Consider the following 26,944-nt stretch of genomic DNA (forward strand, 5'->3'; position numbering starts at 1 on the left):
AATTGTCGATAAATGGTTCGGCTCCTGATACTGCTTGGAAATAAAGTTTGATAGCAGTGAAACAGTGAGCTGACATTCACTTTTTGAATTGTAGGCAGGCCCACAGTATTTCAGCCATACAGGTCCCGTTTTGGACAGACCACGTATCCAAACCCATCATGAAACGAGAGATTCTGAAGTTTTCTGTAACCCGTAAAAATGGCTTGTTTTCCGTTTCATATGTTAGAAACCATAGCCCTTCCTTGGGCCGACTATAACGAAGGCTTGTTATGTGCAATGTGTCTTTTATATCCTGGCGATTTTACGCTATCATTGCATTTAACAAGTATTGTTGTTTAAAAAACATCGCTTGTTTTTGATTTATTTTATTATAACCAAACTTATTAGAATGATTCAACTTTCTGGTATTATGGTGATAACCTCCGTGTCGCGCTTGCAATGCAACTTCTGGAGATGTGTGAACGCGATCTGACCTGTAAAATGGTTCCGATTATGGTCATTAGAGTTTTGGAGGCCATTTTGTAAATAACATCTCCAAAGTCAAGGATCAGTAGGATAGTCAGTTTTACGAGGGTATGTTTGGCAGCATGAGTGAAGGAGGCTTTGTTGCGAAATAGGAAGCCGATTCTAGATTTAATTTTGGATTGGAGATGCTTAATGTGAGTCTGGAAGGAGAGTTTACAGTCTAAACAAACACCTAGGTATTTATAGTTGTCCACATATTCTAAGTCAGAACCATCCAGAGTAGTGACACTAGTCGTCCCGGCGGGTGCGGGCAGCAATCGGTTGAAGAGCATGCATTTAGTTTTTCTAGAAATTAAAAGCAGTTGGGGGCCACGAAAGGAGTGTTGTATGGCATTGAAGCTAATTTGGAGATTTGTTAACACAGTGTCCAAAGAAGGGCCATAGATCCCCTAGTGTATAGATCCCCTAGTGTAGCCATGTCAGCAAATGACTGCTGTTTGAACACATATATAAATCCGATTTGATAAACAAAACTGATTTTGTGAACAAGGCTTAAGGGCTCTATGCAATCCACATCGCGGAAGTTCAGCTTTACAGCGTGAATTAATTTTAAAGGCAATGTTCCTGCTTTAGTGGAGACAGCATTCACGGTAAAAGCTGTATGTTGGTTCAATCGGAAATTACCTTTAAAAAACTATCGCAGAATCTGTAACGCTTCAGCTTTACAGACTGAATTAGAGCTTAGAGCTCTAAAACATTTCCACCTCTGACACTACCAAAACAACCTCTATGTGGATGTTGGCCAAAGCAGATCTGATTCAATCGAGCCCCTATCTGTGCTGCTGACTGTCTACCTTGGGGTTGTCTTTGTTTTACTAAGCAGAATGAGACCAAAAAAGTGAATGTATTAATGACATTTGCCAAAAATACAAATGTTTAGTACTACTTTCTATTAGTTAGTTATTATTTGACTAAATGTCCCAAATACGGTGGGAGTCTTACTGTTAGTTATCTTCAATTATTGGTAATCACATAACTAACCATACATTATTATACCAGTAAACACTCATTATGTAACCATATTCTAGTCTTCCGAATTCACAAAACCTCAGAAAAATGGCACACCTATTAGTATCACGATTGTGTGGAGAGACGGACCAAGGCGCAGCGTGATTAAAGTTCCACATATTTATTTACGCAAACCTCCAAACAAAAAGAAACAAACAACAAACCGTGACATCAGAAATGCCACATGCACTAACTCAAAACAAGATCCCACAAAAAAACAGTGGGGAAATGGCTGCCTAAATATGATCCCCAATCAGAGACAACGCTAAACAGCAGCCTCTGATTGGGAACCATACCAGGCCAACATAGAAATAAAACAACCTAGATTACCCACCCTAGTACCACCCCGACCTAGCCAAAATGGAGAATAAAAAGGCTCTCTATGGTCAGGGTGTGACAATTAGGGTCTTCTCCTTATAAGAGGAGCAGATGTTTGTAGTTTCTGGCCTGTTTCCCAGCGAGAGGGAGAGAAACCTACATACACATAGTTAACTCTGTGTGTTTTTATACTTCACAATAAGTTAATTTGTTTAACGATTAGACGGGACCTGAGCAAATCATCCCCGTGACAGAGCACTGCTCTGTGTGGCCACTGGCTGTCTCAGCTGCTTGTTTAAACAGCCCCAGCTTGAAAACGTAATGGCCATGCTGACAGCAGTCATATGAAATGTGTTGTCTGCTGATGGTGATGTGCCGGGCTGTTCCGTGGTGTACTGTGGTGTGGTTGAGACTCATGGCCCTGGGCAGAGTGGAGGGGGAATGTTGTGGCTGCACTCTGCTTATGTAAGCTCTGGGGGAGAGGAGGTCTGTGAGATGTCTCTCCAGGCCAGGGCTTAAGAAAGGCACGTAGAAGTGTTTTTCCTGTCACCTCAACCTTTGCTTTTCTTTCCTGTCACGTCATCTCAATTCTGTGTGCGAGAGCAGATACATTACAGTCCAGAGCTGGAGTGAGAGAGAACATGTTTTGGTAGAGTGGGAAACTTGGATTTAGACCTGAAATTGACCATAATTATGTTTGGGAATGAATTTGGAAGATTGATCTATTTGCCCCTCCCAGTAACAAGCGTTACTGTACACATGCTGACCGCCTGAGTTGGAAGAGTATCTGAGCTTCGTACAAATCAACAGGAGGACCTCCAGAGCAGTTATTATGAATACTCCAATACTGCCCTGATACTACACTTATTTAGCTAACTTACACTATCTGCATTGACCCTTTTTGCACAAACTCTTTTTACTCCTCATACACACTACTGCGTCTGTTTAGTACCTACAGTAGTATCCTGTTGCCCCTACCTACAGTATATACCTCAATTACCTCGTAACCCTGCACTCTGTACTGGTACCCCGTGCATATAGCCAAGTTATATTTACTCATTGTGTACACTGAACAAAACTATAAACGCAACATGTAAAGTGTTGGTCCCACGTTTCATGAGCTGAAATAGAAGATCCCAGATGTTTTCCATATGCACAAAAAGGTTATTTCTCAAAAATGTTTTGCACAAATTTGTTTACGTCCTTGTTAGTGAGCAGTTCTCCTTTGCCAAGATAATCCATCCACCTGACAGGTGTGGCAACACCTCTGAAAAGGCAGAGGTGTTGCTAACATTTACGATAGCAAATTTCAATTTACAAAAAAAATGACTGCGTTTTAGTCTTTTGAGCTTCTAGTCATGTAATCTATGCAGCCTACTCAATCACTTTTTAAAGCTACTGTTTACAGGCCTCCTGTACCATATACAGCGTTCCTCACTGAGGTCCCTGAATTCCTATCGGAACTTGTAGTCATGGCAGATAATACTCCATTTTTTGGTGACTTTAATATTTACATGGAAAAGCCCACAGACCCACTCCAAAAGGCTTTTGGAGCCATCATCGGGTTTTGTCCAACATGTCTCCGGACCTACTCATTGCCACAGTCTGGACCTAGTATTGTCCCGTGGAATAAATGTTGTGGATCTTAATGTTTTTCCTCATAATCCTGGACTATCAGACCACCATTTTATTACGTTTGCAATTGCAATAAATAATCTGCTCAGACCCCACCCAAGGATCATCAAAAGCCACGCTATTTCCACTGGATGTCATAAGGTGAATGCACCAATTTGTAAGTCGCTCTGGATAAGAGCGTCTGCTAAATGACTTAAATGTAAATGTAAATGCTATAAATTCTCGGACAACCCAAAGATTCCTAGATGCCCTTCCATACTCCCTCCACCTACCCAAGGATGTCAGAGTACAAAGATCAGTTAACCACCTAACTGAGGAAGTCAATTACGCTAGATGCAGTCACACCCCTAAAAACTAAAAACATTTGTCATAAGAAACTAGCTCCCTGGTATACAGAAAAAACCCGAGCTCTGAAGCAAGCTTCCAGACAATTGGAACGGAAATGGCGCTACACCAAACTGGAAGACAGTACCGTCCAGTATCGAAGAGCCCTCACTGCTGCTCGATCATCCTATTTTTCCAACTTAATTGAGGAAAATAAGAACAATACAAAATGTATTTCCGATACTGTTAAAAGCTAACTAAGAAGCAGCATTCCCCAAGAGAGGATGGCTTTCACTTCAGCAGTGATAAATTCATCATCATTAGAAAGTAAATTATGGACTCCTCTTTTTCCTCCAAAGCTCAGTTGTCCTGAGTCTGCACAACTCTGCCAGGACCTAGGATCAAGGGAGACACTCAAGTATTTTAATACTATATCTCTTGACACAATGATGAAAATAATCATGGCCTCTAAACCTTCAAGCTGCATACTGGACCCTATTCCAACTAAACTACTGAAAGAGCTGCTTCCTGTGCTTGGCCCTCCTATGTTGAACATAATCAACGGCACTCTATCCACCGGATGTGTACCAAACTCACTCAAAGTGGCAGTAATAAAGCCTCTATTGACAAAGCCAGAAAAAAAAACCTATTGGCCTATATCGAATCTTCCATTCCTCTCAACTGTTTTTAGAAAAAGCTGATGCGCAGCAACTCACTGCCTTCCTGAAGACAAACAACGTATTCGAAACGCTTCAGTCTGGTTTGAGACCCCATCATAGCACCGAGACTGCACTTGTGAAGGTGGTAAATTACCTTCTAATGCCGTCAGACCGAGGCTCTGCATCTGTCCTCGTGCTCCTAGACCTTAGTGGTGCTTTTGATACCATCAATCACCACATTCTTTTGGAGAGATTGGAAACACAAATTGGTCTACACGGACAAGTTCTGGCCTGATTTAGATCTTCTCTATGTGGATGACACACAGCTGTACATTTCAATGAAACATGGTGAAGCCCCAAAATTGCCCTCCCTGGAAGCCTGTGTTTCAGACATAAGGAAGTGGATGGCGGCAAATGTTCTACTTCTAAACTCGGACAAAACAGAGATGCTTGTTCTAGGTCCCAAGAAAAAAAAGAGATCTTCTGTTGAATCTGACAATTCATCTTAATGGTTGTACAGTCGTCTCAAATAAAACTGTGAAGGACCTCGGCGTTACTCTGGACCCTGATCTCTCCTTTGATGAACATATCAAGACTGTTTCAACGACAGCTTTTTTCCGTCTACGTAACATTGCAAAAAATCTGAAACTTTCTGTCGAAAAATGATGCAGAAAAATGTATCCATGTTTTTGTCACTTCTAGGTTAGACTACTGCAATGCTCTACTTTCGGGCTACAGGAAAGTAAAGCACTAAATAAACTTCGGTTAGTGCTAAACACGGCTGCTAGAATCATGACTAGAACCAAAAATGTGATCATATTACTCCAGTGCTAGCCTCTGTACACTGGCTTCCTGTTAAGGCAAGGGCTGATTTCAAGGTTTTACTACTAACCCACAAAGCATTACATGGGCTTGCTCCTACCTATCTTTCCGATTTGGTCCTGCCGTACATACCTACATGTATGCTACAGTCACAAGACGCAGGCCTCCTTCCTGGCCCTAGAATTTCTACGCAAACAGCTGGAGGCAGGGCTTTCTCCTATAGAGCTCTATTTTTATGGAATGGTCTACCTATCCATGTGAGAGACACAGACTCGGTCTCAACCTTTCAGTCTTTATTGAAGACTCATCTCTTCAGTAGGTCCTATGATTGAGTGTAGTATGGCCTAGGAGTGTGAAGGTGAACGGAAAGGCACTGGAGCAATGAACCATCTTTGCAGTCTCTGCCTGGCTGGTTCCCCTCTCTCCACTGGGATTCTCTGCCTCAAACCTTATTACAGTGTCTGAGTCACTGGCTTACTGGTGCTCTTCCATGCCGTCCCTAGGAGGGGTGCGCCACTTGAGTAGGTTGAGTCACTGACGTGATTTTCTGTCCGGGTTGGCGCCCCCCCTTGGGTTCGTGCCGTGGGCGGAGATCTTCGTGAGCTATACTTGGCCTTGTCTCAGGATGGTAAGTTGGTGGTTGAAGATATCCCCCTAGTGGTGTGGGGCTGTGCTTTGGCAAAGTGGGTGGTGTTATATCCTGCCTGTTTGGCCCTGTCTGGGGGTTTCGTCGGACGGGGCCACAGGATCTCCCGACCCCTCCTGTCTCAGCCTCCAGTATTGCTGCAATAGTTTATGTGTTGGGGGTAGGGTCAGTCTGTTATATCTGGAGTATTTCTCCTGTCTTATCCGCTGTCCTCTGTGAGAACCCTGACCTGTTCACTGGAAGTGCTACCTGTCCCAGACCTGCTGCTTTCAATTCTCTAGAGACAGCAGGAGCGGTAGAGATACTCTGAATGATCGGCTATGAAAGGCCAACTGACATTTACTCCTGAGGTGCTGACCTGTTGCACCCTCTACAACAACTGTGATTATTATTATTTGACCCTGCTGGTCACCTATGAACATTTGAACATCTTGGTCATGTTCTGTTATAATCTCCACCCGGCACAGCCAGAAGAAGACTGGCCACTCCTCATAGCCTGGTTCCTCTCTAGGTTTCTTCCTAGGCTCCGGTCTTTCTCGGGAGTTTTTGCTAGCCACCTTGCTTCTACACCTGCATCGCTTGCAAATCTAAATCAAATCCAATCAAATGTATTTATATAGCCCTTCGTACATCAGCTGATATCTCAAAGTGCTGTACAGAAACTTGCTGTTTGGGATTTTAGGCTTGGTTTCCGTACAGCACTTTATGACATTAGCTGAAGTAAGAAGGGCTTTATAAATACATTTGATTGATATAAATAAATTTGATTGATTGATTAAATATCATGATCATTACACAAGTGCACCTTGTCCTGGGGACAATAAAATGCCAATTTAAAATGTGCAGTGTCACATACAAAAATGGCATTGATGTCTCAAGTTTTGAGGGGGCGTACAATTGGCATGCTGACTGCAGGAATGTCCACCAGAACTGTTGCCAGAGAATTGAATGTTAATTTCTCTACCATAAGCTGTCTCCAATGTTGTTCTAGAGAATTTGCAGTACACTCAACAGGCCTCACAACCGCAGACCACATGTAACCACGACAGCCCAGGACCTCCACATCTGGCTTCTTCACCTGCAGGATCATCTGAGGGGGGATATGCTAAGTGGGTGGGCATATGCCCTCCAAGGAAAACCCATGGCTTCACCCCTGCCCAGTCATGTGAAATCCATAGATTATGCCCTCATTTATTTATTTCAATTAACTGATTTCCTTATATGAACTGTAACTCAATAAAATCTTTAAAATTGTTGCATGTTGTGTTTATACTGTTCTTCACTACATATTTATCCCTACATTGTTGGAAAGGACTGTAAGTATGCATTGCACTGTTAGTCTTGTTTACAAAGCATGTGACTAATACAATTTGAAAGAAATATGAAGAAATATGCAATATCACGCCTGTAATGAAATCAATCAAATACCCTTATCAAATCACTATCTTTGTACAGCTTATCGCGTATTGATGGCATCCCAAAGGCATGCCGTGGGAGGGACAGATTGCATTGTCCTTCCCTGGCCAGATGTGGTCTAATCTTCAGAGGGTCCGACCGCAGTACCGTTGGCTTGACCAGGAGCCCTCTGGGCAAATCTTATCATCAGTCCTAGGCAGCTTTCTCCATGCAGGATTTTCCACGCAGCTCTCGCTCTAAAGAGTCCACATGTTGATCAGAAACGGAGCAGCTCTGGAATGTTCTCCAGCTGGCCCGGGACACTTTATCTGATAGAGACTGGGTCTGGTCTGGTGCTGTGATTATGATCCCACACAACTGGACCAGGCTGAAGCAGTGCAGAGGGTCAGGGGGACTGCTCGTGAGTTAACGCACTCCCTCGCGACCTCAGAGGGATTAGCTTTCACACCTGTTGTTCATTCTGACCCCAAACACATTTTCTTATTTCTATGAAGAATTAAAACTGTCCCATCACATAGATTATTTGTGATTTCTCGGAAACAGGAAAGGAAAATACCAAGTCAACTGAATGCATTTAACTGAAATGTCTTCCACATTTAACCCAACCCCTCTGAATCAGAGAGGTGCAGTGGTCTGCCTTAATCAACATCCACAGCACCCAGGGAACAGTGGGTTAACTGCCTTGCTCAGAAGAAGAATTACATATTTTTACCTTGTCAGCTCGCGGTTTCAATCCAGCAACCTTTCAGTTACTGGCCCAACGCTCCTACCCACCAGGCTACCTGCCAGGTTGTAAATGTTATTAATCAAAATGTAAATGAAATATTTCCATGCATGACACATTAGAAACATTATACTTTCAATTGCTCCCCTTGATTGAATGATTGACATTTGTCATCATAAAACTGAAATGGCACCAGTTCAAAAATAAAAGGTAGATAAATAGTTGATGGTATTATTTCAGATATTATTGTAATAAATAATGGAGATTATTTCATTTGTTTGTGTGCATGAACTTTGTGGCAACATTATTCTGGATTTGACTCCAGCACAAGAAAACTGAATTTTAAACTACATTAATAAACCCTTCAAATCTGAAAAGACTTTAATCACCTTTCCACTTTACATCAAGTATTTATCATTTTTCCAGGTCTAGCACATAATTGATTGTAAATCTCTTGTTCATAGCCACCCATCCTATGTAATGCTGGGGTACAGGGTGTTCCCCTTCTTGATTAAAAGTAGCCAAAGCAAATCCAAAGTTTGGACTGAGGAGTCTTGTGGTGGAGCCTTCATTAATTTCTCTGATTAAGGTTTTATTCAGTGACAATAGAAGGAGGGTTCTCCAGAAGGCAACATATGGACGAGGCTGGCTGTGGCCTAACTGAGGCCAGTAGTCAACCTCACTGCACTTTTGGAAGTGTAGTGTTTGATTTGCAGAGCATAATGACACTGACCCTAACCCTAGCGCTAACCCTAACCCGGTCCAAAATCTACCATCATATATATATATATATATATTGTTTTCAGCAGCCATTTGTCATGAGAGCCAATGGCTAATTTCCACTGACGATTTACCCCAGTGTACCCCGATTTTATCAAAAAGGCTCAGACTTTGGTGTTTCCACTTCCACAGCCTGGCTCCAGAGACCTGCTCTGACTTCTGGCTGCTGGTACTTCTCAGTTGACATTTACATAACACTGGCTAACTGTGAAAATGGGTTAGCACTTTCCATAGTTAACTCCTTCACACAAAGCAACTGTTTTGATGCAGAGGGTGTTGATTCTGCTCTTCCCAAATCCTCAGTGTCAGCCCTAGATAAGGAAGCACGGTACCCAAATAATAACACTAGAGTTTACATTAGGCGTTATATATTCAAGGTTTATTTTATTGTCATGGTGTACAACATAGCCAGCTAAGAGCTCAATTGCAGTTTACAGTCTGGTCACACGTTATTTAGATAGTCCATCTGTAGATGTTACGGTTAAGGTTAGGATTAGGATTAGGTTTAGTTAGATTAGAATACGGGTAAGGGTTAAGGTTAGGGTTAGGGTTCATTCTAAGGTTAGGGTAAGGGTTAAGTTTAGGGATGGGATAAGGGTTAGGGCTAGGGTTAAGGTTAGTGTTAGTTCTAGGGTTAGGGTAAGGGTTAAGTTTAGTCTTAGGATAAGGGATAAGGTTAGGGCTAGGGTTAATAGATATTTTAAATGTTACTGATAGTCTGTAGAGAATATACAAATAATTAAAGAAACAAATCAAGCGATAATCACAAGCGGCACACTAGTGCTGCTATGGAAAAACCTCTAGAAGCCTGATGTGACTGGTGATTATTCCTCACATTCATATTCCTCTCGATTGACATTTCACCTTTAGTGATGGTGTCCCCACACAACCTTCTGTAGCTCATCAGAGAAATGCATTCTGAATCCTAAAACTCAATAAACTTTTAATTCCAGATATTTTGACGGAAACGTTTTAGGTTGATACAGCTGGGAACACAATAGCCAATGATAATCACGAAATCTGACTTCAGACATGCTCATTCCACAGGGAGTAAACACAACAAGCATATCCAATGACAATATAGTCTACGTCTGCAGTGCAGCTGAGTTCTGCAAAAGCACAGAAACGGAGAGAGAGAAAGAAGAAGAACAACATGACTTGGCAAAATCAAACCAACTTCTGTTGTTGATTTAGGATTTCCCAGTCTGCAGATTTTTGAAAACAATATACTGTACATCCCTGCCAATAAGACAAAAGATTAAATAGTTTTAGATTGGGACGTTGCCTGTCCTTCCTGTTGGGGTTATCATCAAAAGAAAGTAAAAGGTTCAAGTGTTAATACCGTTTTCCTCCTTTCCCTCTTTTTCTTAGCTGAAATAAAGCTGTTATTCTATTCAGGCTCAGTCTATCTGTCTGTCTGCCTCACAAGAAAGCATGTGAAAAACTTAGTACTGTTGATAAAGACTTTCTGTGGACTGATGTAGACAGATGCAATTTGACTGCCATCTTTTAGCAGTGAGAATATATCATGTAGATTCTACATGGTCGAATGTACATGATGACACATTGGATACTGACTGGGCAGCTTGCAAGCTGTGAGGCTGTGCAGACACTCACTGCGTTTCCCCTTTGAAGAGGTTGCTGGACTGGCTATCTCACACAATTACGTCAGCAAGCCCACGTCTAAGCATACAGAAACCTTCTGGCTAATATCACTGAGAGGAAAATGCTGCAGTCTGACTTCAGAAATTGCTGTCAGAAATAAAATAGGCCTCTCTGTCAGTGTCATGTCTTTATCATCTCACACAGTGTTATCAAATCCCTCTTTAGCCTATTTTAGCTCAATGTGCACCAAGAGCTGACATGTGGGGTCAGTGTTTGGATTTACGTGAAGGTGAGATATTTTTTCCTGTCTTTGGTTTTTACTTCCTGTCTGTGCTAGTATGCTTGGAATGTCACTTGCCTTGTCTGGTGCATGTGTATGCTCACTGAACTAGTAGTCAAAGATACTTTGTGTGTTCCCCTTCTAGAACTATTTTCACTCGTAGTAGGAATTTTCATTGTGACTACAGTATAGGAAAAGGCGCATTTCAGAAGACAAGGCCCTCTTTGATTTTATAACATGCTGACCACACCGCTCGTGTCGCGTACGCGAGCTTTGCTAAATAAATATACATGTTATTCAATCATTGTACCCACACTGCTTGTGCGTGTCAACGAGTGTCTAAAATAGAACTTGGTTCTATTTGTGACACTCGCGCTCCAAGTCCTGCCTCTCCCATCTCCTCATTGGTTTTTAGGAGCATATACTCACGTGGGTGATTGAAAGATGAACTGAGATCCACACTCCATTCCAATTGGTGGTGGTAATGCACCTTAAAGTTGGTTGCCAACTGCCATATAAAGTCCAAAGTAGAAGAATAAACTCTCTTTTTTTTCTTTTTTTACCCTTTTATCTGTGGATAAATTGTCAGTAGAGAACCTTGTGCATTTCAAGTATAATAACAACCCAATGTTTATTTCCCAGGACAAATTAGCTAGCAACAGCAGGCTAGCTAGCTAAATTACCATACATGTTTAATGCTTTTCGACCTGTCCCCAAATTAATATAGTTGGATCAGAGTTTGTTCTGATATTTCAACCTGCGTGCCCTGGTATTTTATTAGGATCCCCATCCCTATTCTTCCTGGGGTCCACACAAAACATTAAACATAATACAGAATGACATCAGATCATCAATAGACAAGAACAGCTCAGGGACAGAACTACATTCATTTTTTTTAAAGGCACACGTAGCCTACATACCAATGCATACACACAAACTATGTAGGTCAAATCGGGGTGAGACGTTGTGCCGCGAGGTGTTGCTTTATATGTTGTTTAAAACCAGATTTGCTGTTTATTTGAGCAATATGAGATGGAAGGAAGTTCCATGCAATAAGGGCTCTATATAATACTGTACGCTTTCTTGAATTTGTTCTGGATTTGGGGACTGTGAAAAGACCCCTGGTGGCATGTCTGGTGGGATAAGTGTGTGGGTCAGAGCTGTGTGTAAGTTGACTATGCAAACAATTTGGGAATTTCAACACATGAATGTTTCTTATAAAAATAAGAAGTGATGCAGTCAGTCTCTCCTCAACTCTAAGCCAAGAGAGACTGACATGCATAGTATTCACATCAAATAAAAGTTTATTTGTCACGTGCGCCGAATACAACAGTTGTAGACCTTACAGTGAAATGCTTACTTACAGGCTCTAACCAATAGTGCAAAAGAGGTGATAGGTGAACAATAGGTAAGTAAAGAAATAAAACAACAGTAAAAAGACTGGCTATATACAGTAGTGAGTCTATAAAAGTAGCGAGGCTACATACAGACACTGGTTGGTCAGGCTGATTGAGGTAGTATGTTCATGTAGATATGGCAAAAGTGACTATGCATATATGATGAACAGAAAGTAGCAGTAGCGTAAAAGAGGGGTTGGCGGGTGGTGGGTAGCGGGACACAATGCAGATAGCCTGTTTAGCCGATGTGCGGGAGCTCTGGTTGGTCGGCCCAATTGAGGTAGTATGTACATGAATGTATAGTTAAAGTGACTATGCATAAATGATAAACAGAGACCAGCAGCAGCGTAAAAAGAGAGTTTGGGGGGGGGGGGGGGGGGTACAATACAAATAGCCCAGGTAGCCATTTGATTACCTGTTCAGGAGTCTTATGGCTTGGGGGTAAAAACTGTTGAGAAGCCTTTTTGTCCTAGACTTGGCACTCCGGTACCGCTTGCCATGCTGTAGTAGAAAGAACAGTCTATAACTGGGGTGGCCAGGGTCTTTGACAATTGTAGAGGTCCTGGATGGCAGGCAGCTTAGCCTCAGTGATGTACTGGGCCGTACGCACTACCCTCTGTAGTGCCTTGCGGTCAGAGGCCGAGAAATTGCAGTACCAGGCAGTGATGCAACCACTGCAACCATGCTCTCGATGTTGCAGCTGTAGAACCTTTTGACGATCTCAGGACCCACTATAGCCCCGTCGATGAGAATGGGGACGTGCTCGGTCCTCCTTTTCCTGTAGTCCACAATCATCTCCTTAGTCTTGATTACGTTGAGGGATAGGTTGTTATTCCCGGACCACACGGCCAGGTCTCTGACCTCCTCCATATAGGCTGTCTCGTAATTGTCTGTGATCAGGCCTACCACCGTTGTGTCGTCTGCAAACTTACTGATGGTGTTGGGAGTCGTGCCTGGCCATGCAGTCGTGGGTGAACAGGGAGTACAGGAGGGGACTGAGCACGCACCCCTCTGATTACAATTAAGAGCAAAATGTGTCGCTCCGTTCTGGGCCAGCTGCAGCTTAACTAGGTCTTTCCTTGCAGCACTGGCCCACACGACTGGACAATAAAGATTAGACAAAACTAGAAGTGAGAGTGTGGTGTCAAAAAAGCAGATCATCTCTTTATTACGGCTAGACCTCTCCCCATCTTTACAACCATTGAATCTATATGTTTTGACCATGACAGTTTACAATCTAAGGTAACACCAAGTAATTTAGTCTCCTTAACTTGGTCAACAGCCACACCATTTATTAGCAGATTCAGCTGAGGTCTAGAACTTAAGGAATGATTTGTACCAAATACAATGCTCTTAGTTTTAGAGATGTTCAGGACCAGATTATTACTGGCCACCCATTCCACAACAGACTGCAACTCTTTGTTAAGGGTTTCAGTGACTTCATTAGCTGTGGTTGCTGATGCGTATATGGTTGAATCGTCAGCATACATGGACACACATGCTTTGTTTAATGCCAGTGGCAGGTCATTGGTAAAAATAGAAAAGAGTAGAGGGCCTAGAGAGCTGCCCTGCAGTACACAACACTTTACATGTTTGACATTAGAGATGCTTCCATTAAAGAAAACCCTCTATTAGATAGATAGCTCTAAATCTACGAGGTTGAAAAGCCATAGCATATATGTTTTTTCAACAACAGGCCAATAATATCAAAGGCTGCACTGAAATCTAAAAGCACAGCTCCCACAAATCTTCGTATTATCAATTTCTTTCAACCAATCATCAGTCATTTCTGTCAGTGCATTACATGTTGATTGCCCTTCTCTAGAAGCAGTCTGTTGTTAATTTGTTTACAGAGAAATAGCATTGTATTTGGTCAAGCACATTTTTTCCCAACAGTTTGCTAAGAGCAGGCAGGAAGCTTATAGGTCTTCTGTTAGAACCAGTAAAGGCTGCTTTACCGCTCTTGGGTGGCGGAATTACTTTGTGTTCCCTCCAGGCCTGAGGACAAAGACTTTCCTTTAGGCTCAGATTAAAAATATGACAGATATGAGTGGCTACAGAGTCAGCTACCATCCTCAGTAGTTTTCCATCTAAGTTGTCATTTTTGATTGTTAACAATAATTTTTCCACCTCTCCCACACTAACTTTACAAAATTCTAACTTGCACTGCTTTTCTTTCATTATTGTTTTTTTTTATGCCAGAATACGATGGCTCACTGTTCATTGTTGGCATTTCCTGCCTACGTTTGCCCACTTTGCCAATGAAATATCATTAAAATAATTGGCCACATCAAATGGTTTTGTGATGAATAAGCCATCTGATTTGATGAAAGATGGAGTTGAATTTGTCTTTATGCCGATAATTTCATTTAAGGTACTCCAAAGTTTTATATCATTGATCTTGGCTTCATAATAAAGTTTCTTCTTCTTCTTGATGAGTTTAGTTACATAATTTCTCAGTTTGCAGTAAGTCAGCCAGTCAGATGTGCAGCCAGACTTATTAGCCACTCCTTTTGTCCCATCTCTTTCAACCATATAGTTTTTCAATTCCTCATCAATCCATGGAGCCCTAACAGTTCTAACAGTCAGGTGCATGTTTATCAATAAATTGGAAGAAGCCATTTCGTAAATTCCTCAAGTGCAGCGTCTGGATGCTCCTCAATAATCACAGAAGACAACAAATATGTTTTAACATCATCCACCTAAGAGTCACAGCAAAATCTTTTGTATGATCTCTTATACACTATTTTAGGCCCAGCTGTTGGAACTTTCCTGGATATAGCCACTATATTGTGGTCACTGTATCCAATGGGTACGGAAACAGCTTTAGAACAAAGTCCTATAGCATTACAAATGTGATCTTGTGGATGATCTTGTTCCTGTAGTGTTTGTAAACACCCTGTTAGGTTGATTAATGCCCTGAACCAGATTACAGGCACTGGTTACAGTAAGAAGCTTCCTCTTGAAGCTTCTGGTGTGGGGGGATGCCCACATGTGGTCTGGTCAGCATGTAAGGACTACAATAGACCACAAATATACCAATATTCAACCCTATAAAGCTCCAGAAGAATGACGCAACGACAGAGGAGATTTTAACACAAAGGTTGACTATAACAGAAATGACAACTGCTCTTTTCTGAACGTAATTTGTTTGAAAAATCACACATTGGGAAAGACAAATAATGTGTGCCTTTGATATTGCACAACCATAAGACAGACCTGCCCTGGATATGATTATTGACATGGGCATTAGTTGGTGTGTGTGTGTGGTGTGTGTGTGTGTGTTGGATCAGCTCACACACTTGTCTCTCCAGTCAGTCTTCAGGTTTCCAGCCATTTGTACGGTTGTGTACAGTACATACACTAGTCACCAAGCCCAGCAGAGAGATGATTCACTCCTTTGTGCCCCATGACTCCAAGCCCACCATGCTTCCACCATCTCCTCTCTTCTCTTCTTCTCCCCACTGGGCACACTGGTTGAATCAACATTGTTTCCACGTCATTTCAGTGAAATTGCATTGAACCAACGTGGAATGATGTTGAGTTGACGTATGTGCCCAGTGTGTCTCTTCTCCTCTATGGAGCTCTGAATGTCACCCGAAGCCTTGCCAGCTCGTCCACAGAGCTATGTGAACACACAACCAAAGGAGCACACGAAAAAGGAAAAAGAAAATGCCATCCCATCTGATTGTAATGCTGTGTTCAGACCCCTTGATGTTTCCACATTTTGTTACATTACAGCCTTGTTCTAAAAATGGGTAATCTACACACAATACCCCATAATGATAAAGCAGGTTTAGACATTTTTGCTAATACGTAAAAAAAAAAAAAACGGAAATACCTTATTTACATAAGTATTCAGACCCTTTGCTATGAGACTCGAAATTGACCTCAAGTGCATCCTGTTTCCATTGATTATCCTTGAGATGTTTCTACAATGCTCCTCATTAATCACATCAGACCAACAAATAATTCAAAAAATCCACACATATCGATCACATTTTTAATAATGTAGAACTTTGTTCTAAAGCTGTATCCGTAACCATTGGATGCAGTGACCACAATATAGTGGCTATATCCACAGGAGTCCATCTGTGGTAAATTTAATTGATTGGACATGATTTGGAAAGGCACACACCTATCTATATAATGTCCCACAGTTGACAGTGCATGTCAGAGCAAAAACCAAGCCATGAAGGAATTCAAATAAAATAAAATAAAATTCTATTAGTCACACGCGCCGAATACAACAGGTGTAGACTTTACAGAGAAATGCTTACTTACGAGCCCCTAACCGACAGTACAGTTTAAAAAAATATGGATAAGAATAAGAGATAGAAGTAACAAGTGATTAAAGAGCAGCAGTAGAAAATAACAATATATACAGGGGGTTGCCGGTACAGAATCAATGTGCGGGGGCACCGGTTAGTTGAGGTTGTATGTACATGTAGATAGAGTTAATTAAAGTGACTATGCATAGATAACAACAGAGAGTGACAGTGTCCATAGAGCTCAAAGACAGAGTCTGTCGCGTCACACATCTGGGGAAGGGTACCAAAAAATGTCTGCAGAAGATCCCCAAGAACACTGTGGCCTCCATTATTATTAAATGGAAGAAGTTTGCAACCATCAAGATTCTTCCTAGAGCTGGCCGCCCAGGCAAACTGAGCAATCGGGGGAGAAGGGCCTTTGTCAGGGAGGGGACCAAGAACCCGATGGTCACTCTGACTGAGCTCCAGAGCTCCTCTGTGTGAGATGGGAGAACCTTCCAGAAGGACAACCATCTCTGCAGGACTCCACCAATCAGGCCTTTATAGTGCTGTGGCCAGACGGAAGCCACTCCTCAGTAAAAGGCACATGACAGCGCGCTTGGAGTTTGCCAAAAGGCACCTAAAGGGCTCTCAGACTATGAGAAACAAGATTGTCTGGTCTGATGAAACCAAGATTGAACTCTTTGGCCTGAATGCCAAGAATCATGTCTGGAAGAAACCTGGCACCATCCCTATGGTGAAGCATGATGGTGGCAACACCATGCTGTGGGGATGTTTTTCAGCGGCAGGGATTGGAGACTAGTCAGTATTGAGGGAAAGATGAAAGGACCAAAGTACAGAGAGATCCTTGATGAAAACCTGCTCCAGAGCACTCAGGACCTCAGACTGGGGTGACGGTTCACCTTCCAACAGGAAAACGACACTAAGCACACAGCCAAGACAACGCAGGAGAGGCTTCGGGACAAGTCTCTGAATGCCCTTGAGTGTCCCATCCAGAACCCAGTCTTGAACCCGATCGAACATCTCTGGAGAGACCTGAAACTAGCTGTGCAGCAACACACCCCATCGAACCTGAGAGAGCTTGAGAGGATCTGCAGAGAAGAATGGGAGAAACTCCCCAGATACACGTGTGCCAAGCTTCTAGCGTTCTGCCCAATAAGACTCAATTCTGTTTTTTTAAATGTTTTTTTATTTTACCTTTATTTAACTAGGCAAGTGAGTTAAGAACAAATTCTTATTTTCAATGAAAGCCTAGGAACAGTGGGTTATCTGCCTGTTCAGGGGCAGAACGACAGATTTGTACCTTGTCAGCTCAGGGATATGAACTTCCAACTTTTCGGTTACTAGTCCAAAGCTCTAACCACTAGGCTACCCTGCCACTGTTATCACTGCCAAAGGTGCTTAAACAAAGTACTGATTAAAGGGTCTGAATAATTTTGTGTATTTCAGTTTTGTATTTTGAATGAATTAGCAAACATTTCTAAAAACCTATTGTGTGTATTGTGTGTAGATTGATGATGAAAAAAACAATTGAATCAATTTTAGAATAAGGCTATAACAAGTCAAGGGGTCTGACTAATAGGTTCCAAGTACATTCACAGTTACCATCTGCTCAACTGCATACCTCTGCCATTTATACTTTAGTATTGCATTGTTTCTTGCTTGAGAACCATGCCACAAATAAAATCCCCCGTGCATTTGCTCTGCTATGGATCAGCACATGCAGACTGGTGGTTTTGGAATGCGAAGAATAGGTCCTTTCATGAGCTTTCAGTCTAAATAAAAAACTTAAGCAACCTTCGGCGAGGAGATGTGATCCTTGAAAATTGGTCCCACATCGCCAAATATTTCCAAAGTTGCCAAGCCGAGGTATCAAATAAATCCGCATCCAGGCCGGTGGGGCTGCTGCTGTTACCGGGCTGTTAAGGAGTAACAGATGATGGGACAGAGATGTTTTGGGCCAAAAGGGTTCCGATTCACATATTTTCTCAGACAAGATAGGAAGAGGAGTGCAGATGTTTAGGCTTGTTCTGATACCCTGAGGTCTCATATCCTCTTGTCAGGCGGATCCAGAAGGCATATTAACTGCTATTGATGTTGATTACACAAGACGGGCCTTGCTGGACGGCTCTGCCAGTCTATATCTCCAAGGATATCATAGTGCTGGTCACTCTAGGACAGATAGAGTACTGGTGTGTGTGACTCAATCACACTACAGAAATAGAGACTGAATAACACGTCGAGGGACAGAATCCTCAGTCATATCCTCAGAGGCCTCTCTGGGAGCCTCTCTACTGAGGAGACTGAATGTATTACTATGATTCCTCATGTGTTACTTTGATTCCTCATGAGCTGAGGAATGATTTATATCACCACTGACAGTATAGAATAATGGATTATAATGAATGCAGCCAGTTAAGTCAAATAAGAGGGAAAAGTTAGTCTGGCCTATGCACAGAAAAATGGTCTCATACAGGCCTAGGAGCCAAATGCTACATAGCCGACTACAGTATGGGTGCGTCAGGGAGTGGCCCAAGCCTGTCTATTCCCCTGGACCCAGAAAACCTCCCTCTAACACTTAATAAGCCCACTGTGGACCAGCAATGCCAAAGTACTATAGCAAAAGGGGAATATGCTAATTTAGTTGCAGCTGTTAGACAATGAAGTGGGCGGAAGGTAGCCTAGCGGTTAAGAGCGTTGGGCTAGTAACTGAAGGGTCGCTGGTTTGAATCCCTGAAAAATCAAGTGATGTGCCCTTGAGCAAGGCACGTAACCCTGGTGGTTCTGGATACATGCGTCAGGTAAATGTAAGTCGTTTTGGCCAGTCTAAATTATATAAATGAGCTCCTACTGTGACAGAACAAAGTAATTTTATGAAAGAAATCCCATTTGTCCAGGAAAATCAAAAACATTAAGAACATGACTCAATCATCCAAATAGTAGACATTATCAATGCCGTTAAATAATATTGAAAACATTATGTTTTCCTTGGCAACTAGTAGCTGTTGGCACTGATTACTATGGAGTGGGTGCTTGCCTGGTATCCAGAACTTCCAAAAAGAGCTTATGAAATTAATTTTGGCCTGACTTTAAACTTTATAATCAAAGAATGATGTATACCCACAGTGAAATGTGAGTTTCTCTGTATATTGTAGTTTCTTTCAATAGCAATCAACACTATTGAGCATAAAATTAGTAGGAAAAACACTCTGAATGGGGTTGCAAAGAAAACGGAGGCACTACCTCACTGGAATTATTATTTTAAACATAAATAAATCATTTGATTCACATGCTGATTTTGTGGATATTAGCCTTTGCTTTTCTCATTCAAACAGGATACAACTATGAATGGCACAATTTGCGCTCAAATGGAGTCAGATAACAACAACTTATTTACCATTTTCAGGGAGCTCATTTTGTTCAAGATTGCATCAAAGAAGCACAACATATTTGTACCAGCATAAACAAACTGTTTTCTCCCTGTTTTCTTAACAGTGAATAACCTGATGGTTTGGGGTTATGGTTTTTGAAAAAGCCAAGGAGTAAATCAACATATTCTAATTATTGACCATTTGCATGCCAATAATGACTCAAGATTCCAAGGAAGATAGGAATAGCATGTACTTATTGGTAGTGACACACTCTTGCGGCAATGACCAAAGAATTCCGGGAATGAGACCACATCCCCAAAACAGAAACTAAGAAACTATTCCTGGTACTGAGATGTAGAACTTTGCAAGGGAGTTACTTATTTCAGCCTACATGAATAAATGAACAGTAAGAGACAAGTCCCTGTCAATGTCCTCTTGGCCATCAGGTATAGACAGATACAACTATTTTCAACAGGATAGGAAGACAGAGAAGGCTGGCATTCATGCCGTTCACCAAACATGTGAGGAGAAAGAGGGAGGATATAGAGGAAAAGGGAGACAAGTCCAACATATCATTTTGTCTCTCAAAAGCATGACCCATTATTTTCCATCACATCAATAACTAGAAGCACCTGCCTAACTATAAACAGGCCCTGATATAGCTGCACTCATCTCCGGGCCATGCCTGGTTAAAATAGAAGTGACAGGGATTCTATTCAAATAAGCATGCACTCTGCGTGATCACATACCTCGCACAGAAAGGGAGGAAGGAAGATGAGATGGAAGGAGACAGAGACCTGACTGTGCTCAGTAATGGAATATGAAAACTTAACACCTTGGTTTAAACATTCACTAATGGAATCCACTCCACCGTAAACAACAGGCATGAAAAATGGACAAACTCTCAGGGCTTATGATTCATTTGAGGGTTCTCTGTAACACTTTAGAACATCAACTTTGTTATGTAAAAGTTCCAACTCCAAAGAGATTGTGCCAAAGCAGGCCTAACCAACCACAGTCCCTCATCCTCCCTAGTTCAGGACATCTGATAAACCCCAAACCAAGGACAGCTCTCCTCAAATCTATCAGCTCTCCTCAAATCCAGAGCCACTGAATTAAATTCTTTACCAAATCACATTTCCCAGGCAAAAATAAATCCACCCTCAAGAAAACAATAAAATAATATCTAATGTGATCGACCATGACTGGACAGATTATATTCCAACAACATGTTTAATGCATTACCTGGCAGGTATTTTAATGGTCTGTAATGCCTACTTGTTTGAAATGTTTGAAATGTCTTAATGTAAATGTAATAATTTGTAACGTCTTTTAAGTTCTGTGTTGGACCCCAAGAAGATTAGCTGATGTTATGGTGTCAGCTAATGGGGATCCAAAATATATATTTTTACATTCCCATCTTGAAGACAGACCATAGCTGCCTTTAGTTAATTAGAAACCCGTCTCGTTTCAGTCTGGCAAAAAGTGAATATAGCTCTCCAATATCATGGAGAGCTATATTCAACCAAACTGTTACAATCAAGACAGTCCCTCCCAAACCCTGCTGGCTTTATTATTCATACTTCAGATTTCCAAATACAAGAGGTTTGATAGATGTAATATAATTGCAATAACTGTTAAAAAACAAAATGATAAAAGTGCCATGTGGAAGTCCTGGGAGAGTCATTTAGACCTCCTAAAAACTGTGTGTTTCTGTAAACCACTGTCATGCTGTTAAGGCCCATTTCCTGCTGCTTTCGATGGTCGCTTGAAGAAAACCATGTGCGATCTATGTGATGTACAGCTTTTGTGGCAACCCCAGGAAAACACTGTGATATGTCTGTTTTCAAAGGGGATGATAAATCACCACTCAAATGAATGGGCTGCGTTGTGCTTTTCAAACTGCATGGACCACAGCGTTTGTTTGAACTGAATGACTTTGAAACTGTCACGATAGAAAAACCAAATATGTTTGATTTGCTGTCCTCTTCATATGTCCAATGGACTGAAAGTAGGCGTACTGTATGTAAGACAGAAGTATACATTTACAGTGCATTCGGAAAGTATTCAGACCTTTTCCCTTTTTCCACATTTTGTTACGTTACAGCTTTATTCTAAAATGGATTAAATACATTTTTCCCCTCATCAATCTACACACAATATCCCATAATCAGTGGTGAATAACAGAAATACCTTATTTGCATAAGTACTCAGACCATTTGCTATGAGACTCAAAATTGAGCTAATGTGCATCCTGTTTCCATTGATCATCCTTGAGATGTTTCTACAACTTGATTGGAGTCCACCTGTGGTAAATTCAATTGATTGGACATGATTTGGAAAGGCACACACCTGTCTATATAAGATTCCACAGTTGTCAGAGCAAAAACCAAGACATGAGGTCGAAATAATTATCTGTAGAGTTCCAAGACGGGTTTGTTTCGAGGCACAGATATGTGGAGGGGTACCAAAACATTTCTGCAGCATTGAAGGTCCCAAGAACACAGTGGCCTACATCATTCTTAAATGGAAGAAGTTTGGAACCACCAAGACTCTTTCTAGAGCTGGCTACCCGGCCAAACTGAGCAATCGGGGAGAAGGGCCTTTATCAGGGAGGTGACTAAGAACCTGATGGTCACTCTGACAGAGCTCCAGTTCCTCTGAGGAGATGGGAGAACCATCTCTGCGCACTCCACCAATCAGGCCTTTATGGTAGAGTGGCCAGACGGAAGCCACTCCTCAGTAAAAGGCACATGACAGAGTTTTTCAAAAGGCACCTAAAGACTCTCAGACCATGAGAAACAAGATTTTGGCCTGAATGCAAAGCGTCAAGTCTGGAGGAAACCTGACACCAACCCTACGGTGAAGCATGGTGGTGGCAGCAACCTGTTGTGGGGATGTTTTTCAATGGCAGGGACTTGGAGACTAGTCCGGATCGAGGGAAAGATGAACAGAGCAAAGTACAGAGAGAACCTTGATGAAGACCTGCTCTAGAGTGCTCAGGACCTCAGACTGGGGTGAAGGTTCACCTTTCAACAGGACAACAACCCTAAGCACGCAGCCAAGACAACAGAAGAGTGGCTAAGGGACAAGTCTTTGAATGTCCTTAAGTGGCCCAGCCAGAGCCCGGACTTGAACATCTCTGGAGAGACCTGAAAATAGGCTGTGTAGTGATGCTCCCCATACAACTTGACAGGCTTGAGAGGATCTGCAGAGAACAATGGTAGAAACTCCCCAAATACAGTTGTGCCAAGCTTGTAGCGTCTTGCCCAAAAAGACTTGAGGCTGTAATCGCTGCCAAAGGTGCTTCAACAAAGTACTGAGTAAAGGGTCTGAATACCTATGTTATTGTGATATTTAAATTGGCAAACATTTCTAAAAACCTGTTTTTGCTTTGTCATTATGGGCTATTGTGTGTAGATTGATGAGGGATTTATTTTAATTTGATCTATTTTAGAATAAGGCTGTAAAGTAACAAAATGTGGAAAAAGGGAAGGTGTCTGAATACTTTCCGAATGCACTATATGTCTTACCCGAAGTGTTAAAACTTTCTTTGGTGGACTTGTCCAAATAAGGAAGAGGAGGAAGTGATCACGTCGTCAGAGTTTACAAGTTGGACTTGGCCATGGCTGTCTCTTGTGGAATCCTGGGAGATATGAGGGTGGACGGAGCCCAGCTGCTGAGTCAGTGACTCATTTTTACCTCAGTGGCCTGGGAGAAGGAGGGAGAAGAAGAGGGGAACCAACTCTCCCTCAGACAAAGAGCAGACACAGCAGCACAACATGGACACTGGCCCAGTCAACACACATTTTTGAGTACTGAATCCATTTGTAATGTTCTTCTGGCTTTTAACATGGAGCATTTTGAGATGCACTCAATTGCTTGAGTTTAAAAAATGATAGAACATTTGTTCTAGAAGACCTTATGCAGTAAAATAATTTTGGGGTTTTGTTAGTGTTGAGCTTAAAAGTGTAAGTATAGTGTAATTATGGAACTGTGATGAACGGTGCAGTGTGTGCCTTACACATGTGAATGGAACAGCAGTAACTCAACAGTAGTCTGCCTGCCTCTGGTCTACAGCACAGTATCACAGGGCAATAGCTGCACGCAATTTGTATTATTCTGTACGTAAATCTGTGACAATCCATTTAGCATGATATATTACGTTACGTTCAGGGGTGAACGTAGATTTAATTTCCTTCTGGTGTGGGAACCTCCTTTGTATGCACACGCATACAAATACAAAGATGGGTCTGTGTGGCTCAGTTGGCAGAGCATGGTGCTTGCAATGCCAGGGTTGTCAGTTTGATTCCCACGGGGGACCCATATTAAAAATGTATGCACTCACTACTGTAAGTCACTATGGATAAGAGCGTATGTAAAAATACATACAGAATCCATATTAATTTAACAGAATCTCTATGGGCACAACAGTAAAGAGTTGTCATCTAACTTTTAAAATGTATTAGCCCACCTTTTAATGTGGCATAAACACAACCAGTTGTCACACCCTGATCTATTTCACCTGTCTTTGTGATTGTCTCCACCCACCTCTGTCATTCCTTGATGCTTGTTCAGAACACTAAATAAAGCCATGCTCACCAGAATAATGTCATAGGCTTAATCGCAAGGATGATCAATGAATCATCAACAGTGGGGTTGACATGTGTAAAGTTTCCTCTTTAATTTCTGCTTTTCTCACAGAGCAAGTATGTTTAGGGACTAGGGACATTTCTAAATGACATCAGTTTGAACAGTTTTAAGGAAATTAAAAGCTGTGAAAAAGATCCAACATGTTTATGCTAGTATTTCAAATCGTCTTGGATGGATATTTTATGTGGTTGAAAATGAAGCGCCGTCAGCTTTTATGTCGCTGAAAGAAATTGCACATTGGCTACATAACTGGTCCCTAAGAATGCATTCTCATTCTCTCAAGATGCTGAAAGAAATACATCATATTTCTCTACTCCTGTTCCTGAGACAAAATTAACATTTGGTGTATCATTTTACTGCGAGGAACACTTAATTCTGCAGGAGTTAGCTAATACTAATATTAAAGTAGGTTACATGTGAAGTTTACAGTCAGTGTCCAGACTTCATTTACTATTCCAAATATTAGGCTACTCACTCCAAAATAATTCTGGCATCCATACAGTGCCATTTGATAAATGCAAACAGACATCACTTACAAAACAACAAAAAGTGTTATGAATGACACTCAGTGATTGTCATAAGGTCTACACAAGTCTTGTAACTTGAAGTTTTCAAGTCTTTTTCAAGTCTTTTTGCTCGTTTGTCATGCGTCTGACATGCGGTACTGATTAATAATCTAATAGGCTACAGTTTCCATGAATTCTTTGTTTTAATTATTGTGATAGGCTCACGTTTTACCGGTACGGCATACCCCCACTATTTATTTTGACTGTACTCCGTACCGGACCGTTCCGGCTTATTTTCGGCCTAGTGTACATTATGAATGGAATAGCACTCTTCCAATATCATACGAATTATAGGAGGTATATTATCATACGTCTTAGCCGGTTGTATAATAGCATACGAATTGGATGAATAACTTACTTTATATCTTGGGGTAGTAAAGCTTTATGCACCTTTCTCTGAGACCAGGTTACTTGTTGTTCTGTAACAACAAAGGAGAATTACAGGGAGAATTTACGTTGATGGTTAAGGGAACTAACGACAAAGGTTAGGATCATTTAAGTAAAAGGTTTGGAGAACTAAAACCCCCCAGAGTGTTCGGTGAATTTACCTAGCAGGTTAATTGGGTTAAGAATTGGGTTACGTTTTTAATAAGGGGAAGGGTTAGCTAAAATGCTAAAGTAGTCTCAGACACGACTCGAACCCGCAACCTTTGGATTGCTAGACGATCACGGATTACGCCCAGCCATCCTCCCCAACGAACCTCCCTACTTTTGTGTCTGTCTGTAGTAACTAGGCTGTTAGTAGAAATCATACATCTTGGAGGTGCTCAGAAATACGTTAAGTATGTTTCATAAGGCTCTGAAGCCAGGCTGGTGTTTGAGTTATGTGTATAGTGGGCTCATCCTAAACATCAGCAGAAGGCTGTGCATCTGTGTCACATCAGGGCTGGAGATCAGGGGGACTGCTGGGGACAGGAGCTTAATCCTAATGAATCCAAACACACGCCATGCCTGCTAGTCAGATGTCTTTGACCGCACACAGACTCCCATCGTGCCACACACTGTAAGACCTCATTGCGTTCAAAAGCAGAACAATTTGTATTTTTTAATAATAGTGTGTCTAAACTCTGGGATTAAGGACACATTTCACGGCTCTTGTATCTGATTATGCGTTCCCCTGCCACTTGATTCCTTTCAGGTTTTTGATTTCATAGTCTTAATGTGTCCAACATGGCTAGGTCCCTCCTGTGAGCTTGTGTCTGAGGAAAAGCCTTTGAAGACATCTCTAACAGATAACTGTGTCTCATGTCTCCCATGAGTACTGTACTGCTGCTGGCCAGACGTAAACAAACCCTGGGTGAGTGTGTGCCGTAGGACAAACTAAGGGCATCTGTCTTTGGAATAAGTCTTTCAGGTCAATGGCTATTGTTGACGTCACTTTCAAAAAGTTTCATTTAATCCGAATAAGACATTTTCCTCACAATTACAAATGTTGTTTTCCAATTATAAATATCTGTCAATGGACATCAGGGCCCAATTTTAAGAATGTGTCAACACATAAGAATTCAACACACTAATTAATCTGAACAGAATTTCTAGGATAAATGATTTACAACAAAGTGGTTCTCACAAACTTTTCAACAGTGTAACACGCAGTCCCTCCCTCTCACACACATACCCTACACACACTCACACAGTAACATATAGTAGATGGGAAGGAGGAGGAGATAGAAAGAGAACGAGAATAGGAGTGAGTCATTCTCCATGTACATACCCTCTCTGCCCAGGGAGTGTTATAGGAAGTTTAAAGGAAGTGCGGTGAGGATACAGTAGCCTTGCCCTTATATGGCAGCCCAGCCAGCTTCTATACTCCTGGTCCTCATCTGAGTGAGCCAGCCAAAGCAGCCAGAGACCTCAGTACAAAGTAAAGGGGGAAGGCATTAATTACATAACAAGTTTGGCCTGGAGAAATGTGCATGCTAAAGCTCTGGTTTGAACATTGAA

General features: G+C 41.7%; 1 protein-coding gene across 1 annotated transcript in view; it reads right to left on the reverse strand.

The window, feature by feature from the left end:
- Window positions 1-26,776, reverse strand: part of LOC115138475 (KATNB1-like protein 1) — a 66,467-nt gene extending 39,691 nt beyond the window's left edge. Inside the window, exon 1 of the mRNA XM_065025691.1 lies at window positions 26,715-26,776. The gene's annotated coding sequence lies outside the window, so the exon portion shown is untranslated. The remainder of the gene's footprint in view (window positions 1-26,714) is intronic.
- Window positions 26,777-26,944: the final 168 nt, after the last annotated feature.

Source organism: Oncorhynchus nerka, linkage group LG12 (assembly GCF_034236695.1).
Source record: "Oncorhynchus nerka isolate Pitt River linkage group LG12, Oner_Uvic_2.0, whole genome shotgun sequence".
NCBI lineage: Eukaryota > Metazoa > Chordata > Actinopteri > Salmoniformes > Salmonidae > Oncorhynchus > Oncorhynchus nerka.